This window comes from Asterias rubens, chromosome 2, assembly GCF_902459465.1.
Source record: "Asterias rubens chromosome 2, eAstRub1.3, whole genome shotgun sequence".
Classification (NCBI taxonomy): Eukaryota; Metazoa; Echinodermata; class Asteroidea; order Forcipulatida; family Asteriidae; genus Asterias; species Asterias rubens.
In genome coordinates this window covers 6,228,446-6,239,784 of record NC_047063.1, presented here as the reverse complement: position 1 = coordinate 6,239,784, position 11,339 = coordinate 6,228,446, and positions in this window count along the sequence as shown.

Here is an 11,339-nt window from a genome sequence, read left to right as displayed (position 1 = left end):
CTTTTAATAATAATAATGACTTGTGTATCACAGTGTCCCACCTCATGAAATGAGCCACATACTGTGCAGCATAAGTGTACAGCATTAACCATAGTCTTGGTTCAAGACTCTCCTGGATTTGTCACAACAGGGCGCGCTATCACCCCCAACGCGCTATCAACCACTAACCGCTATCACCCGAGAACCACTATCACAGGAGAGTCTTGGCACATTCGTTAAATCTTTCCCCCCCCCCCCAAAAAAAAGGGGCGGGCTCTGCGGGAAACCTACGCACGCGCATTATGTTTCCCCCCGATTTTGGGGGGAGATTTAACGAATGTTCCTAGACTCCTGTGATAGCGGTTCGTGGTTGATAGCGCGTTGGGGGTGATAGCGCGTTGGGGGTGATAGCGCGCTTTCTTGTTACAAATCCAGGAGAGTCCTGATAGCGGTTCGTGGTTGATAGCGCGTTGGGGGTGATAGCACGCTTTCTTGTTACAAATCCAGGAGAGTCCTGATAGCGGTTCGTGGTTGATAGCGCGTTGGGGTGATAGCGCGCTTTCTTGTTACAAATTCAGGAGAGTCCTGAACCAAGACTACATTAACCACAGTGCGTCTGTCAAGTCCAGACACTTTAGGCCAGTGTTCATTCTTTGAGGCAGAGGTAGAAGCTTACGATTTGGATTGCCTGGCACTCCAATAGACCCTATGCACAATGCGCGGCGCTCATACATGCGTGTCTCCCCCTGTCCGCTATTTTGGGTGTCAAAACGTGCACAAAAGAAATGGTAGACGCGCATTGTTTGGAGATGGGTACATGTAAACAAGTGCACCATCCTTTTGTGCGTGTTTTTGGCACACCAGATGGTACAGGAGACGTGGGTGCAAATACGCTGGGCGTTTTTCAATGGGTCTAATATTGGTAAATTGCAATGTCAAAACACTATCTAGTTGTTGTTTGGTTATGCCGTTACATTTGTTAACCAATTAAAATTTCACTTAATTCAGGTATTTCAATTCACAATCATGTTTTATTTTTATGTCGAAGTGCCTTTTACAAAAATGGAGAAAGAATGTATATTTACTATGAGGTTGTACATGTATATATTGAGAAACATCATTTCATTGTTAGGTTGTCTTTTGTGATATACATGTATACATTTCATACTAGACGATGTACATGAATAAACCGAGATTCTTTGGAAAGGAATTTTTTTTTGCCGTTGTTTCTTTTTAGTCTCCAATGATATCAAGGTACATATAGTACAAAGTGTTTATTTTGTTATTATAGCAAATTTCAACAAGTAAATAATCATGTTCTGTATACGTACCATAGCAAATCATTGACATGAACCATCAATTCCATGGTTACTCAACCAGGCTGTCGGTTACCATGGCCAGCAAAATGGCGAAGATGATTATTATATACAAAGCCCATGGAAGGGCAGCTTGTAATCACGAAAAGGGATAAGCTCAGGGTTAAAGACACTATGGACACTTAGTTGTCAAAGACAAGTCTTCCAACTTGGTGTATCTCAACATATGCATAAAATAACAAACCTCAATTGGTCGTCGAAGTTGCGAAATATTAATGAAAAGGAAAACAAACATTTAGAGACCTTAAATTCTAAATCCGAGGTCTCAAAATCAGATTCTTGGAAAATTACTTCTTTCGCAAACTACGTCACTTCAGAGGACGCTGTTTCTCGCACTAGTGTCTCTTCTTCCATTTTACAAAAAGTCAGAGATTAGAATTCTTCCGACCAATTTTAGAAAGAAAGGAATTTACACCCAGAATTCTATGCACCAATCTAAACTGGAACCAACGTAACTTGGTGTCACATGTACAGTTAAAGGGTAAACCACAGAAAATGTGCCATTGAGGAATCGGAAAAATCACGCCAATTTTGTCTTCCCATTTAACAATAAACTTGTGCACAACTTTTTTGCTGGAGGTGAAAACACTGTACAGACCGGTGGAGCCCTTTATATCCATCAACAAAGTCTCAAAATGAAATGGTAAAAAAGGGCGAGCAATTTCTGAGGTTTCTCCATTCAGTACATTACGGAAGGAATGTTTGATTGCATTGACCACACCCCCGTACTCTAAAAAAAATTGTCTGACCCTGAATTTCCTTTGAAATGCCACAAGAGAAAGAGCCACACCTTGCGAGTCAAAAATGTCACACACGAAGTTCACACCCTTTTTGGCCCAGTGTTTATAGTTAATGTGTTTGTTACCGACCATAATATTCTGATTATGCCACAACACATTTTTCAAAGCGTCAATTTGACTGGCAGGTATATGACACTTAACAAAGCTGCACCAAGCATCAATCCAAAAATGGTTTTGATTTGCGGCCCCTTTTAAATAGATCAGCAATGCCTGGTGGCCTCCCTCGAGTGCTAGAGGATCATAAAAATGTTCGAAATCTTCAAAAAAAGAGTGACCCAACCCAAGTTATTTGAATTTAGAAATCTGCGGAACAGGTGACCTTAAGGGCTTTTATATACGAATGCATGTCAATCATTTTAACTCCTCCATGACAATAGCCTTGAATCATCTGGTTCCTGGACACACGGTCATTCCCTTTCCATATAAAGTTATAGAACATACAGTCTAATTCTTTGATAACATTGCTAGGCGGGTTGGGGAGAGTTAAAATAAGAAAAGTAAGCTTAGATAAAAGGAGCGACTTTGTTACAGTAACTCTCCCCAGCACCGTTAGGTTACGTTTAGACCACTGCTCAATTAAACTTTTAATAGCAGAAATGACCTTGGTGTAGTTCAAATTCACCATACTAGCAAGATTAGTGTTAAAGTCTATACCAAGGGCTCTGAAAGAGTTTTCAGCCAAAACCCAGTTAACTTTGATGTGCTCACAAATCCCTTTCTTACGCCCTTTGTTGCTACCAATCCAAACTGCATTAGTTTTGTCAATGTTGACTTTTAAGCCAGACATACTAGCAAAGGCCGCAAGTATTTCAAAGGACTTTTCAAAGGAGCCTTCTGAGCCGTCTAAACAAAGAACTGTATCATCAGCATACTGGGAAAGTCTGAATTCACAACCGCTAGCCATTATGCCTTTAAGCACTTTGTCTTTTCGGATCAACATTCCAAACACTTCTGCACATAAAAGGAATAGGTAGGGGCTCAAACCATCACCCTGTCTACAACCTCTTTCAATCTTAAAAGATTCGGAAAGAAAACCATTCACAAGAACGGAAGCTTTCGCCCCGCTATAAAAAACACTGAACCATTTCTGAATGGAAGGGCCAAAATTAAATTGTTCAAGAACCTTCAAAATAAAACTGTGTGAAACTGAATCAAAGGCTTTTTCAAAATCAATTAACAAAAACATACCGGGAATATTATTGTTTTCTGTAAAATTAAGCAAGTCGTACATCAGCCTAATATTTTCTCCAATATACCGGCCACTAAGAAAACCCCTTTGTTCTTCATGAATAATGAAAGGAAGAGCTTTTTTAAGTCTATCAGAAATGCAAGAAGAGGCTAGTTTATATGAGGTATTCAAAAGTGAAATAGGTCTCCAATTTTTAAGAAATTGACGTGGCTTGTCCCCCTTAGGCAACATCGTAACAATACCATACTGTTGCGTAATTGAAAGACTCCCTGAGGAGTATGCATAATTTAAAGAACGCAACAGGTACCATGCAATATCAGAAAAGAAAAACTTATAAAATTCGAAGCTGAAACCATCCGAACCTGGAGATTTGTCATTTTTGCTCCCCTTTAGGGCATTTAGGAGTTCATGGTATGACAAAGGACCTTCCAGACTCTCCCGCAGTTTATCCGAGAGAACTGGAACTCCATTAAAAACACAGCTCAAATTGCTGTCGTTCAAGTTTTCAGCCTCGGAATAAAGTTTTTTATAGAAAAGCCTAGACTCATTTAGGATTTCACAGGAGGACCTAGCATAAGTGTTGTCATCTCTGACAACAGAACTGATAGTTTTATTAATCATCTTGCGTTTTTCCATGTTCAAAAAATACCGTGATGGTTTTTCACCCTCTTCTATCCAGCGGGTCTTAGATCGAATAAGAACACCCTCCATTTTCTTTTTACGCAGATCAATAAGCTTAGTTTGTTTTGACTTAAGCTCTTCGGTGACTGTTAAGTCCCCCTGAGAAATTTGATAAAAAAGATTTTGAATCACTGTCTCAATGTGGGACTCTCTCTTATTATTGCTTTTCTTTTTCCACGAAGCGTAAGAGATTGTTTTTGATCTTATCTCCAACAATAGCATTTCAAAAAAGAGCTGATCATTAACAGTGAAATGGATGTCATTTGGATGGATGTGAACCAAGTTGGAATGCAGATAGGGAAAGGCTGCATAAGTTTCTACAACCTTTTTAATAGCATTTTTAATTTGATCAACGTACACCGTATCAGAAAGAAGGGCGTTGTTAAATTTCCAGTAACCTGGCCCTCTATCCATTTGATTGAAGTCAAACTGAATGTCTATTAAGGAGTGATCTGTACGATACCCTGGCTTAATATCGCAACCGGTGACTTTAGAGTTCATCTCTGAAGAGATGAGAAAAAAGTCTAATCTAGACTGCTTCACTGAATCGTGCCACCTCCAAGTGTAACTAGCAGTAGTAGGATTCTGAATACGCCAGGGGTCAGTAAGATCATGCTCACCACAAAGACTGAGAACTCTTTTCTTAGCTAACGGGTTATTGATATTCACGTAGTTGATACAATCAATATTATCGTTCAAAACCAAGTTCCAGTCCCCACAAATAACCGTGTGGGGGTTATCAAAATTATTAATAGTATCGCTAATACCATCGTAGAAAAAAGGCTCATCCTTATTTGGACCATAAATATTAATCAAGGTGATGTTCATGTCACTCACTTCAATATGCAAAGCCAAAAAATTACCATTAGGATCGTTGGAAGACCTATGGACATTAAACTCAAAATTATTGTTAAACAAAATAGCCACACCTCTAGCATTGCTTTTAAAAGAACTAAAAAAGCATTCCAGCTCCCATTCAGCTCTTACTCTACTCTCAATATTTTTGTCCCAATGGACGTCCTGCAAACAATAAATGGAATGTTTCTTGGATTTCAAAAAATGCAGAACATCCCTCCTTTTTGTGTGATCAGCCAAACCACGGCAATTCATAGAGGCTATGGATAGGAGCTGGCGTTGCTTTATATAAGTACTTTGACCGTTAATCATCTACAATCATTTAAGAAATAGTAAAGGCATTAATAGAAAGTAAACTGACATTCCATGTAACCAACACAATAGCCTTAACATTATCTACATATCGTATACACGAAAGCTTTGATTGTACAGAAAAAAAGGTTTTACTAGTACTGAATATTTCCTCCTCCAGGGTTTTTACATTACCAAAACCCCCCCAAAACAGCAAAAAAAGGGCCACTGGCAGAAAAAAACAAAAACAAGGTTGGACAAAAAACCCTCCCCCAAACCACTAACCCAAACCCAACCCCACCCCCATGGACCAAAAAGGACCCGTGACGTAACTGATGAACCCGTCCAAAAACCAAAGCTAAATGGAATTTAGCCATTGAAAAGACCCCTGGGAACTCCGCAAAAAAAAAATAAAAAAATAATAAGAACAAAGGGAAGCAATACGGACTGAAACCCACGTTTAACGCAAACCAGGCAGATAGGTAGAAAAACGAGGGAAAACTACCCTAACCAGATTATGAAAAATACCACAGCAAAAAGAAGTTATATAATTAACCAAACGTGAACAGCAAATGAATATATGACTTATAACTTATTAAAGGACCAACTACACCTCTGAAGAAGGTCAACACATCAAAATACCTTATTACTGGAAAAGTAGGTCTGGATATGGCTCCACAATTGAATTATTGTTCATGAAGAAACGATGTTTTTTTAGTCAAAATTGTGTTGAGCTCCCGTAGAGTTACGCCAAAAACCCGCAAAGAAACGCAACTTTGTTCCGCGGTCGTACAGTTTCTTCACCTCAGTTTTCCATTTGTATCTCTCTGCTCTATCTTTCGCCGTGAGGTCGTCAACTACGAACAGGGGTAGGCCCTCCAATGCAGAACGATGGGATTTTAGTACCTTAATTTTGTCCCTGTATGACAGCATTTTAACCAGAATATAAAACTTAGTAAAAGAACACCTATGATTCGAACCCTTTACCTTTGGGTATGGAGTCGGGAGACCTTCCACTGGGCCACTGCTCCTTCTTACTAATTATGTGTTCGAGTTTAATGTTAAACCTTCGTGTCACTAATTTTAAATAAACACACAAATGATTCGAACCCAATACCCATGGGTATGGAATCGAGATCCCTTCCACTTGGCCACTGCTCCTTCTTGCTAATCATGTGTTCGAGTATAAGTTTAAACCTTCGTATCAACAATTTTAATTTAAAACTTAGTAAAAGAACACCCATGATTCGAACCCAGTATCTTTGGTTATGGAATCCAGATCCCTTCCACTTGGACACTGCTCCTTCTTACTAATCATGTGTTCGAGGTTAGTTTTAAACCTTCGTTTAAACAATTTTAAATTAAAACTTAGTAAAAAAAACACCTATGATTCGAACCCATTACCTTTGGGTATGGAGTCGGGAGCCCTTCCTCTGGGCCACTGCTCCTTCTTACTAATCATGTGTTCGAGGTTAATTTTAAACCTTCGTTTAAACAATTTTTAATTAAAACTTAGTAAAAGAACACCCATGATTCGAACCTATTACCTTTGGGTATGGAGTCGGGAGCCCTTCCACTTGGCCACTGCTCCTTCTTACTAATCATGTGTTCGAGTATAAGTTTAAACCTTCGTATCAACAATTTTAAATTAAAACTTAGTAAAAGAACACCCATGATTCGAACCAAGTACCTTTGGGTATGGAATCGAGATCCCTTCCACTTGGCCACTGCTCCTTCTTACTAATCATGTGTTCGAGTATAAGTTTAAACCTTCGTATCAACAATTTTAAATTAAAACTTAGTAAAAGAACACCCATGATTCGAACCAAGTACCTTTGGGTATGGAGTCGGGAGCCCTTGCACTAGGCCACTGCTCCTTCTTACTAATCATGTGTTCGAGTATAAGTTTAAACCTTCGTATAAACAATTTTAAATTAAAACTTAGTAAAAGAACACCCATGATTCGAACCAAGTACCTTTGGGTATGGAGTCGGGAGCCCTTCCACTGGGCCACTGCTCCTTCTTACTAATCATGTGTTCGAGTTTAATTTTAAACCTTCGTGTCAACAATTTTAAATTAAAACTTAGTAAAAGAACACCCATGATTCGAACCAAGTACCTTTGGGTATGGAATCGAGATCCCTTCCACTTGGCCACTGCTCCTTCTTACTAATCATGTGTTCGAGTATAAGTTTAAACCTTCGTATTAACAATTTTAAATTAAAACTTAGTAAAAGAACACCCATGATTCGAACCAAGTACCTTTGGGTATGGAGTCGGGAGCCCTTGCACTAGGCCACTGCTCCTTCTTACTAATCATGTGTTCGAGTATAAGTTTAAACCTTCGTATTAACAATTTTAAATTAAAACTTAGTAAAAGAACACCCATGATTCGAACCAAGTACCTTTGGGTATGGAGTCGGGAGCCCTTGCACTAGGCCACTGCTCCTTCTTACTAATCATGTGTTCGAGTATAAGTTTAAACCTTCGTATTAACAATTTTAAATTAAAACTTAGTAAAAGAACACCCATGATTCGAACCCAGTACCTTTGGGTATGGAGTCGGGAGCCCTTCCACTGGGCCACAGCTCCTTCTAACTAATCATGTGTTAGAGGTTAATTTTAAACCTTCTTTTAAACAATTTTTAATTAAAACTTTGTAAAAGAACACCCATGATTCGAACCCATTACCTTTGGGTATGGAGCCCGGAGCCCTTCCACTGGGCCACTGGTCCTTCTTACTAATCATGTGTTCGAGTTTAATCTCAAACCTTTGTATCACTAATTTTAAATTAAAACTTGGTAAAAGAACACCCATGATTCGAACCTAGTACCTTTGGGTATGGAGCCCGGAGCCCTTCCATTGGGCCACTGCTCCTTCTCACTAATCATGTGTTCGAGTTTAATCTTAAACCTTCGTATCACTAATTTTAAATTAAAACTCATTAAATGAACACAGATGATTCGAACCCAGTACCCACGGGTATGGAATCGAGATCCCTTCCACTTGGCCACTGCTCCTTCTTACTAATCATGTGTTCGAGTATAAGTTTAAACCTTCGTATCAACAATTTTAAATTAAAACTTAGTAAAAGAACACCCATGTATCGAACCCAGTACCTTTAGGTATTGAATCGAAATCAATTCCACTAGGCCACTGCTCCTTCTTACTAATCATGTGTTCCAGTATAAGTTTAAACCTTCGTATTAACAATTTTAAATTAAAACTTAGTAAATGAACACCCATGATTCGAACCAAGTACCTTTGGGTATGGAGTCGGGAGCCCTTGCACTGGGCCACTGCTCCTTCTTATTAATCATGTGTTAGAGGTTAATTTTAAACCTTCGTTTAAACAATTTTTAATTAAAACTTAGTAAAAGAACACCCATGATTCGAACCCATTACCTTTGGGTATGGAGCCCGGAGCCCTTCCACTGGGCCACTGGTCCTTCTTACTAATCATGTGTTCCAGTTTAATCTTAAACCTTCGTATCACTAATTTTAAATTAAAACTCATTAAATGAACACAGATGATTCGAACCCATTACCTTTGGGTATGGAGTCGGGAGCCCTTCCTCTGGGCCACTGCTCCTTCTTACTAATCATGTGTTCGAGGTTAATTTTAAACCTTCGTTTAAACAATTTTAAATTAAAACTTAGTAAAAGAACACCCATGATTTGAACCTATTACCTTTGGGTATGGAGTCGGGAGCCCTTCCACTTGGCCACTGCTCCTTCTTACTAATCATGTGTTCGAGTATAAGTTTAAACCTTCGTATCAACAATTTTAAATTAAAACTTAGTAAAAGAACACCCATGATTCGAACCAAGTACCTTTGGGTATGGAATCGAGATCCCTTCCACTTGGCCACTGCTCCTTCTTACTAATCATGTGTTCGAGTATAAGTTTAAACCTTCGTATCAACAATTTTAAATTAAAACTTAGTAAAAGAACACCCATGATTCGAACCAAGTACCTTTGGGTATGGAGTCGGGAGCCCTTGCACTAGGCCACTGCTCCTTCTTACTAATCATGTGTTCGAGTATAAGTTTAAACCTTCGTATTAACAATTTTAAATTAAAACTTAGTAAAAGAACACCCATGATTCGAACCAAGTACCTTTGGGTATGGAGTCGGGAGCCCTTCCACTGGGCCACTGCTCCTTCTTACTAATCATGTGTTCGAGTATAAGTTTAAACCTTCGTATTAACAATTTTAAATTAAAACTTAGTAAAAGAACACCCATGATTCGAACCAAGTACCTTTGGGTATGGAGTCGGGAGCCCTTGCACTAGGCCACTGCTCCTTCTTACTAATCATGTGTTCGAGTATAAGTTTAAACCTTCGTATTAACAATTTTAAATTAAAACTTAGTAAAAGAACACCCATGATTCGAACCAAGTACCTTTGGGTATGGAATCGAGATCCCTTCCACTTGGCCACTGCTCCTTCTTACTAATCATGTGTTCGAGTATAAGTTTAAACCTTCGTATTAACAATTTTAAATTAAAACTTAGTAAAAGAACACCCATGATTCGAACCAAGTACCTTTGGGTATGGAGTCGGGAGCCCTTGCACTAGGCCACTGCTCCTTCTTACTAATCATGTGTTCGAGTATAAGTTTAAACCTTCGTATTAACAATTTTAAATTAAAACTTAGTAAAAGAACACCCATGATTCGAACCCAGTACCTTTGGGTATGGAGTCGGGAGCCCTTCCACTGGGCCACAGCTCCTTCTAACTAATCATGTGTTAGAGGTTAATTTTAAACCTTCTTTTAAACAATTTTTAATTAAAACTTAGTAAAAGAACACCCATGATTAGAACCCATTACCTTTGGGTATGGAGCCCGGAGCCCTTCCACTGGGCCACTGGTCCTTCTTACTAATCATGTGTTCGAGTTTAATCTTAAACCTTCGTATCACTAATTTTAAATTAAAACTTGGTAAAAGAACACCCATGATTCGAACCTAGTACCTTTGGGTATGGAGCCCGGAGCCCTTCCATTGGGCCACTGCTCCTTCTTGCTAATCATGTGTTCGAGTTTAATCTTAAACCTTCGTATCACTAATTTTAAATTAAAACTCATTAAATGAACACAGATGATTCGAACCCAGTACCCACGGGTATGGAATCGAGATCCCTTCCACTTGGCCACTGCTCCTTCTTACTAATCATGTGTTCGAGTATAAGTTTAAACCTTCGTATCAACAATTTTAAATTAAAACTTAGTAAAAGAACACCCATGATTCGAACCAAGTACCTTTGGGTATGGAATCGAAATCCATTCCACTAGGCCACTGCTCCTTCTTACTAATCATGTGTTCCAGTATAAGTTTAAACCTTCGTATTAACAATTTTAAATTAAAACTTAGTAAATGAACACCCATGATTCGAACCAAGTACTTTTGGGTATGGAGTCGGGAGCCCTTGCACTGGGCCACTGCTCCTTCTTACTAATCATGTGTTAGAGGTTAATTTTAAACCTTCGTTTAAACAATTTTTAATTAAAACTTAGTAAAAGAACACCCATGATTCGAACCCATTACCTTTGGGTATGGAGCCCGGAGCCCTTCCACTGGGCCACTGGTCCTTCTTACTAATCATGTGTTCGAGTTTAATCTTAAACCTTCGTATCACTAATTTTAAATTAAAACTCAATAAATGAACACAGATGATTCGAACCCAGTACCCACGGGTATGGAATCGAGGTCCCTTCCACTTGGCCACTGCTCCTTCTTACTAATCATGTGTTCGAGTATAAGTTTAAACCTTCGTATCAACAATTTTAATTTAAAACTTAGTAAATGAACACCCATGATTCGAACCCAGTACCTTTGGGTATGGAATCCAGATCCCTTCCACTTGGCCACTGCTCCTTCTTACTAATCATGTGTTCGAGTATAAGTTTAAACCTTCGTATCAACAATTTTAAATTAAAACTTAGTAAAAGAACACCCATGATTCGAACCAAGTACCTTTGGGTATGGAATCGAGATCCCTTCCACTTGGCCACTGCTCCTTCTTACTAATCATGTGTTCGAGTATAAGTTTAAACCTTCGTATCAACAATTTTTAATTAAAACTTAGTAAAAGAACACCCATGATTCGAACCAAGTACCTTTGGGTATGGAGTCGGGAGCCCTTGCACTAGGCCACTGCTCCT